This window comes from Mesocricetus auratus, unplaced genomic scaffold (assembly GCF_017639785.1).
Source record: "Mesocricetus auratus isolate SY011 unplaced genomic scaffold, BCM_Maur_2.0 Super-Scaffold_100023, whole genome shotgun sequence".
Taxonomy (NCBI): Eukaryota; Metazoa; Chordata; class Mammalia; order Rodentia; family Cricetidae; genus Mesocricetus; species Mesocricetus auratus.
This window is the reverse complement of record NW_024429204.1, coordinates 1,693,977-1,702,542: the sequence shown is the minus strand read 5'-3', so window position 1 is coordinate 1,702,542 and position 8,566 is coordinate 1,693,977. Positions and strand designations below refer to the sequence as shown.

General features: G+C 48.0%; 1 long non-coding RNA gene across 1 annotated transcript in view; it reads left to right on the top strand.

Moving 5' to 3' along the window:
• Positions 1-2,143: 2,143 nt before the first annotated feature.
• Positions 2,144-8,566, top strand: part of LOC110341368 — a 64,378-nt gene continuing 57,955 nt past the window's right edge. The window contains exons 1-2 of the long non-coding RNA XR_002383277.2: positions 2,144-2,377; positions 4,473-4,596. This is a non-coding gene — a long non-coding RNA (uncharacterized LOC110341368). The remainder of the gene's footprint in view (positions 2,378-4,472; positions 4,597-8,566) is intronic.

Sequence of the window (8,566 nt, the reverse complement as noted above, 5' to 3'; positions counted from 1 at the left end):
GAAACCAGCACGGGATGAACCCGTTGCCTGACTGTGAGTAACCACCGGATGCAGGCATCTCCCAGTTCTGACAGTTAAAAAAGGAACTCCCCCTTAAAACCAACACCCTGATTTCTCACCAGGGAACTGCAAGGGGGACCCCAGAACCTGGGTAGTAACAAGCAAGGAGAGGAAAAAAGTTCCGTGGAAAGTGGTTGTATAAAGGCGTCTGTCAGTTACTCTTGAGCCTGAGAAGTCCTTGTGAACTTGATCCGGAAGACAAAATTCACAGGTAGACCACTACTCGGGTGCCAGAATTGTCACTAGGGAGTGCCTGTCCGAGACAGAACACTGTAGGCTGAAATTTCAACCGCAGTTCTAACCAGGGCCCACAGAAGGCAGATTGGAAACGAAGACCTACCCTTCACCAGATTCATTGCCTGCGAAGACAAAAATAGCAACACTCTTCATGGGGTTTAAGTAAGATCCAAGATTGCATAACATAAGAATCAGCGTGTCTAGGACGCAAGTCAAAAACTGCTTGGCATATAGCAAACTAGACAAGCCGCAACTTGCATGGGAAAGACGTAACGGGAAATGCCAGTGCTTAGGTGACATAGAGTTACCCGAGGGAGACCTCGGAGGAGCTACGGAAAGCCCAAAGCCAAGGGTTAATTCTCTTAACAGGAACGGAAAGAATGCCCCAGTAAAGAAATAGCAGATAGAAAGGGAACAACCAGCTTAGAACTCAAAATACAGTAAAGAGAGGAGCGAGAACCACACTGCATGGGCGGGATGTGATAGAACAGGGTTGGGGTGACACCGGAGGAGGAGAGAGGGTCCCGTGTGAGCCGTGGGGAGACAGAGCCGGAGCACCAATACAGACCCACGGGCTCTTCCACCTAACCCAGGCACCTGCTTCTCTCGTCACCAGGGCTCCGGAAGCAAAGACATCTGTGCTGGGGGAAAAAAAAAGAGAAAACACTTGAAAATACGAGGTCTAAAATATCTCCCAGATTCAGCGAAAGAGTCTAGAAGCCGAATGAACCCCAAATAGGATAATCCCAAAGAGATCTGTGCCCAGCTTTCTTCCTAACTTCTCTAACTTCTGAAAGCTCGAGGCAGGAAGAGATTTCTTGAAACTTCCCAGAGGCCTAAAAACATGTGACTCGCAGTGGGGGGAGCGGATGAGATGCTTGGGGTTTTACAGTAGAAAACCTCGGAGGCTAGAAGGAAATACTATTTGTAAAGGCTTAAAGGAGAGAACTGACTTCTGAGGAGCCTGTGGCTGATGAAAACACACTTCTTTACCAATGACCCAATCTCAAGGGCTGTCCTTAAACATATGTCTGTAGAGCAAGACTAGGTGGGCTCTACAGGGTGCAGATTATGTAACAACAACGAGGAACAAGAGGTCAGGAATTTGTGAGGGATTTGGGGACACACAGGAGGAGTTGAGAAGGGAGAGGGAGGGAGGTAAATACAGTAGTCACTCATGCAACTCACCAAAAAAAAAAAAAAATGAAAAATTAAGAGAGAATGAAAGCATACTAAAGCCGGGCGTTGGTGTCCCACACCGTTAGTCCCAGCACTCCAGAGGCAGAGGCAGGAAGATCTCTGTGAGTTTGAAGCCAGCCTGGTCTACAGAGCGAGTTCCAGGACAGCCTCCAAAACAATACAGAGAAACCCTGTCTCGAAGAAAAAGAAAAAAAAAAGCAGAGGAGTGCCGGTCTCAGAACAAAGAAAATAAATGCAGTTTGCTTGACTTCCGCCGGCACGGTTACCCAACGCATCCTTCTCTGTAAAATGCCTGGATCTGCGGTGGGGGAAGAGCAGATGATTGACACCGAGCCTCCTATTGTTCAGAGTCCTTCTGTGCTGTTGGGGCAACAGTTAGACCCAGCAGAGTCATTTCAAAGGCCCAAGTGACCATTACAGACACAGGGACGAGGAAAGGAGAGGAGGCGCGTCACCGTGGGCTGATGCAGCTACAGGTTTCATAGAGAAGTCCAAAACTGGGCTGGTAGGAGGAGTAGGGGTAGACCCCTGGCGTTATGCTGACCTGGTCCCCTGACAAGGGGCAGGGTACGCACGCCGGCATTCAGGCAGACACTTAGACAGCTCAAAGCGCCCTGTGTTGCGTGGCTACATCGTGCGCTACGTGCAAGGACTCTGTACGCACGTGCGAGCTTCCCCTTTTAAGCCTCTCCCACCCCTTCTCTCTCTTCCATCTCTGTTCCCGGCCAGGCCAACACCCACTCCTCTCTTTGTTCCCATTCCCGGTAACTCCATGTTGTGTCTTTTGTGATTCATCGCCAGAAGCAGCTACAAACAACAGCGTAGACGCCAGCTGATGAGCGAGGAGGGTTCTGGGAAGTTGTTGGGACCAAGGCTTCAGGTATGTTTGAAGGATGATGGGGGAAGTCCTTCTGTGTATATGTTTGTCTGATTGGTTGATACATAAAGCACTGTTGGCCAATAGGGAAGCAAGATAGGTGGGGCTAGGAGTCGAGGAGGATTCTGGGAAATGAGGTCAAGGGTGGAGGGTCACCCTGTGATCCCGGGAGGAGAGAACGCAAGTCTGGCCGTTCTCGGTAAGAGCTTATAAAAATGTATATTAGCAATTATGGGTTAATAATTAAGTCAGAGGTAGCCATTAAGAAACCATAACAAACTGCCAACAGCTTCATAATTAACATAGTGTCTTGTGTGTTGGTTGAGGGATCCCACAACAGAAGGACCCACACTGACCATTCGTGGAAGGTAGTTTGGTGACTTATAATGTGCTCTCCATTGGTAATCCCATGCTTCACACAAAAGGTGTGGGTGTATGACGGTGTGCCCACCTTACAGGCAGCGGTAAGACACCGGGTGACACCCTCAAGAATGTGCGGCCCCGAAAGCAGCAGCTACGAAACGGAAACCAAGTCTCTTGGCTCAAGGAGAAGGTGCTGAAGGCCAGCACTGCTAGTTTTTAGCACGACAGTGAATGATATCAGCCAATATTTAAGATTTTTCTATGTCAAATTAGAAAATGTCCTCTCTCTCTCTCTCTCTCTCTCTCTCTCTCTATTTCTCTCTCTTCCCTCCCCTCCCTTCCCCTCCCCTTCCCTCCCCTCCTCTCCCTCTTGAGACAGGGTTTCTCTGTGTAACCTTGGCTGTCCTGGAACTCACTCTTCAGGCCAGGCTGGCCTCAATCAAATTCTGCCTGCCTCTAGCTCCCAAGTGCTGGGATTAAAGGCGTGCACCACCAACGCCCAGCTGTTCTCATCTTCTTAAAAAAAATGGACGTGGGGGGCTGGAGAGAAGTTGAGAGCACCGACTGCTCTTCCAGAGGTCCTGAGTTCAATCCCCAGCAACCACATGGTAGCTCAAGACCATCCGTAATGAGATCTGGTGCCCTCTTCTGGCCTGCAGCGTACATGCAGACAGCACACTGTATACATAATAAATCAATCTTTAAAAATAAAAGAGAAGAACGAGCTAACTGCTCACTACTAGGATGGAGGCTGTGAAATGTAAAATGACGCAGTTAGCTTGTAAGGAGTAAAAGAAATCGGGAAACTTCAGGCTTTTAAATGGGACTTACTAAATTTACCCGCTGAATTAAACTTGTGAGCTTCAGATGCCATGTCAACCACATAAGTCATACCCTATGTCATCATCAGGCTCAAATATTGCTAGCCTGGTGTGTCACTGTGAAGTTCCCGCTACTGATTGTGGTAGCCATCAGTAGCCTTGCTTATCCAGAAGCAAATTGGTGGCGCCCTGATTCTGTCATTCCTTCTTCCTGTGTGAGCTAGGATTCTCCTACAAGGACCATTTATGCATCCACTAACCCAAAGATAGATGTTGTGGCTTGGCTTGGTCCCCAGCGCCACACTGCTCAGAGGTGTGGAAAAGGGATCTGACGGTGAGCTCTAATCTCAACGATGGGTTAACCTTCTGCTCAATTCACAGCTTAATATGAATTTGGAGGTATTAAAAATTAAGGAGAAGGGGCCTAGCCATTGAGAGTGTGCTTCCGAAGGATAGATTTTCCTCTCTGATGCTTCTCTCTGCCTGCCTTCTGCTTCCCAGATGTCACAAGGTGAGCATCCTTCTCCACGGTAGCTCTTTAACTCACTAGAGGCCACTGAACAATCAGGCCCTCCGAGGGATGAAACCATGAGCTAAGTGAGGGTTTGGGGCACTAAGTTGTTTATCTAGGTATTTCGCTACGACAATAGAAAGTTATGAACACCGTAGAATAAACGTCGGACTCTATTTATTTGCAAGGTTTCAGGATGAGTGGGGTTATTTGGCGTACTCTGAAGATGACCAACCAATATCTGCATTATTGTTGCTGTTGTTGTTATTATTATGAATGTATACACTTTAGTATCTTGAATATTTTTCAAGCCACTAAGATTGTTATTCATTGTGCTGCTCTATTTGTCCTGGGTATTTTTGATATGATCACCATGGCCTTGGTTCTCTCTCTTGCCTTTCAGGATCGTCTTGTACCTTTCTTGTGGATCTGAAAAGAGGTTTTCCTGTTTCTGTGAGGAGACACTACGTCCCAGGAAACTTATAAAAGAGAGCATTCACCTGAGGGCTGGCTTACAGCTTCAGACGGTGAGTCCATGATCGTCGTGATAGGAAGCATGGCAGCAGTCAAGAAGGCAAGGTGCTGGAGAAGTGACTAAGATCTGTCTCCCGATCAGCAGGCAGGAGGCCTGGCCCATCCCTTGTGACACACCTCTTCCAATGAGACCACACACCCAGCCAGGCCACGCCTCCTCCAACAAGGCCACGCCCCTCCAAGGCCACACCTCCTAACCTTTTCTAAACAGTCCACCAACAGGGAATCAAAGAATATATGAGGCCTTTGGGGGCCGTTCTCGTTCAAAGCAGCACAGAGGCCATTCCAAAAAGAGCTCAGGCTCCTCTTAGTGGAAAATGGTTTCAAAAGGCAACTACCTGGGCCCTGGGGGAGCTTGTCAATACCTAAGAGGTCATCCTACTTAGAGCGTCTCAACAGACAAGAGAAAATGCATCCTGAACTCATGCTGTACCCCCATTCAAATTTAAAACCATACGCTTTCCCACAACCCCTGTGACCTCGTGTCTACGTTGCTTTTCCCTCATTCTGGAACATCCTGGGTCCCAAAGCAAGTTAGTTGTTTTAACAGCCCGCTGCTATGGGTCAGGATATGGCCAGGGTATCAGGATTAACAACACAGCTGCTGAAACAACAGCTTAAGATTGCATGTGTTTTTCTTGTTACGATAAGTCTCACTTTGATTATATAATGAAATCACTGTGCTTTAAAAAAAAATCACTTGAGATTATTCCCTCCGTGTGAATAGCAATCTAAATTGGTGCACGGTTAGGCTGAGCGGTTTTATTTACTTTCTCTTTTAAAGGATTGAATTTTTCTATTTGGTTATTGTTATAATTCCGTAAAGCATTTCCACTGTTTGAAGCTAAAAATCTACACAGGCTGTCTTCATGGGAGCCGCGCATTGCCTCTCTACCTTCTCTGTTTGGTGACGTCTTCACTTGATTTTTTTTTTTTTGTGGCCCTGCATTTGAGATGTGTACAGCCAATACAGCCAGGTCACACACACACACACACACACACACACACACACACACACACACACACACACACACCGCTCTCAAATGAAATCCTGCCCTTTGCATCTGTTTTCCCAGAGTTTCCTGCGCTGTTTTCCAGTTTTCCAGTGTTGCTATTGCTTCACTCGTGTGTAGAAACATCCCTCGTTTGTTACAGCTGTGTGCTATTGTCCACTTTAGTAGCAGCAAACTGCACAACTGATCCCAGCTCCCTGTTAGCAGGCATTTCCAGTCTTTACTATTAGCAATAGCTGCATTAATAGTCTTGTGCTCACGTCCCTTCGTGCCCTTGGGGTAGGTCTCTGAAAAGGCAAACCCATATGGAATGCTGACGGATATTGCTAAATGTGTTTCCGTGGATGTTGCCCCGTGTTGCATTTCCATTTGCAAGGTATGGGATGCCTGCCTCACCACCGCCTCCCTAAGCAGAGCATGCTGTCAAACTTTTAGATTTTGCTTATAAAACGGCATCCTATGCAGTGCTGTTTTTCATCGCTCTTATAGTCGATTTAAGGTTAACTCCCTAACACACTTTCTGAGTCACCGTAGCAGCTCGATTAACTGTTCTTTGAATCCACGCAAGCATGGAGTGGCATTTCAGGGCAGTTAATCTAGCTGCAGAACACAGAATAGTTTAGGATATGGAAGGGGCGGAGGCAAGAAGCACGAACTAAAACCATAAGAAATATAGTTGTAGCAATTCCTATTCGTTTCTCCTCAGGGCAGGGAAAATAATACATTTAATTCCTGCCAGTTTAGTTTGCTCCCTCCCGTGGTTATGTGTAAACTGTGAGGACTTGGGGCAGTGGTAGTGTGTGTGTGTGTGTGTGTGTGTGTGTGTGTGTGTGTGTGTGTGTGTGTGTGTGGTGCTGGGAAGGAGTTCACGGTCATGTGCTCTGCCTTCCTGGTGGTCTTTGGCCATGGAAGCAAGGACACAGAAGCCATGTGTGGCCTGCTTTGATTTCAGCCCTTGTGCGGTTGGCCCTTGGCTCCTGCGTGCCTCCCAGGAACCCAAGGAAACCCGGCTGTCCTCTGATCACCGAGAGAATCCAGGAGACTCTGGGAGGACAGTAAGAGTTTTATCTCCCGAAACTGTGTACTTCCGTGTTCCTGGGCAGGTCCTCCTTCCTGGAAAGTGATACTTCCTCTGTCTTTAAAATGTCATCAAAATCTGTCTAAGGCTCATGCCAGTTGTGATAGAAGGTGTGGGCTTTCTTCTCAGCACCCCCTAAACTTTCCAGACTGTCTCCATTTCCTGGTCTAGGGGATATTTCTCTTCTAGGGAGGAAAAGTGAAGAAGAAACTCCCAAGTAAGGCTCCAGTCCTCACTCAGCCTGATCACTGGCCTTGAACTAGACCTTCGTTAATCTCTAACACTCTTCTTTAAGAAGTGGTGTTCTGGTTTGTTTTTTTATTGCTGAAAAAGCATTGATCAAAAAGCAGGGTGGGGAGAGAAAGTTCCATTTTACTTCCAGGTTCTAAAGCTATAATGCAAATGTCTTGGGCTGATCTCATGTGGCAAAAACAAAATACACGCCGTAAATCCCAACACTTAGGGGAGACGGAGGGAGGTGGATCTCTGAGTTCAAGGCCAACCTGGTCTACATAGTGAGTTCCAGGGCAGCCAGGGCTACATAGGGATTGAGACCCTGTCTCAAAGCATCAACAAACAAACAAAAAATGTGAAAGATCAGGTTGCTTATGAAGAAAAGAGACTTCTTAACAATCCACACTTTGAAGCCCTCGCCTACACACACACACACACACACACACACACATGTACACACACGCACACGCACACACACGCACACACACGCACACACACGCAGCAGGCACACTCCTTGGCTGCATCACAACACAGCTGAAAAACAAGAATTTCTGCACACAGAAAGGGACAAACATGGGGTGGGCTCACTTTGTAACAGCTTGCCCTCCTGAGAGCTGACTGCTTGAGCCAGCCTTAACCCATTACAAAGCTGGTACTCCGAGGGCTTACTTCCCAGGATGCCCTAAAGCACGCAGATTCATCCCTTCTTACCTCCCCATTGAAGAACAAGCTAACACATAAAGTTTGGGGGTGTTATCCAATCTATAACAGCCAAAGCTCAGGCTACTACCAAACAAGAAGTAGGTGTGTGTGTGTGTGTGTGTGTGTGTGTGTGTGTGTGTGTGTGTAAACCAGGAGTCTCCAGGCAGGAATTGTTTCTCAGGTTATGGAACAAGAGGACTCCTAGGATTAGGCCAGGACCTCGGGACCGGCTTTCTTTCTCTTTTTTTTCTTCTCTCTTCTGGGCAGGGAGGAGGTGGGGATGGGGTGGGGTGGGGTAGTTAACCCAGATGGGTTTCCTGGACACTGGACCTCTCCCTGAAGGACAGAGCCCAAGCTCAAGTCCCCAAGGCTGCTCTGCTGCTGCAGTTCCAAGAATTGGGTCCTGTCATTTGGTCCTGGTTACAGGGGCTGGGCTGTTACTTGGCTCCTGGAGAGGACAGCTTAGGTAGCCGGAGAGGTGATTAACTAACTGTCAGGCTGCTTTCCAGACTGAGATTGGGGAGTGTGGGGGTCTTAGTGGAGAGATAGTTAGATGGTGAGCGGGACTGTGAGAGCCGGGGGGGCCTGGGGAGCTAGCTGGACTGAATGAGGCATGGAGCACCCTAGTCAGGCCCCTCAGGTTAGAGCTGAGAAGTCTCTTCCTCGGGGCCCCTACCCCTCTAGCCTTGGAAACACCGCCAAGCCCAATAGCCCTCACCTCAACTGGAAGATAAGACTGAGAGAAAAAACCTGCTTCCTCTCAGTACTCAAGGCTGGGAAGTCTGTGTTACCTTCTGTGCTTTCCCGGAACCCAGGCTGCAAGGGAAAATATATGCTTTATCACAGAAGAATGCATCCTGGGGAATGCCAGCATCCAAAACAGCAGCATTTATGTGGAAAACTTTCACCCCCGGGACCCCGAGATGGGTGTCGAGT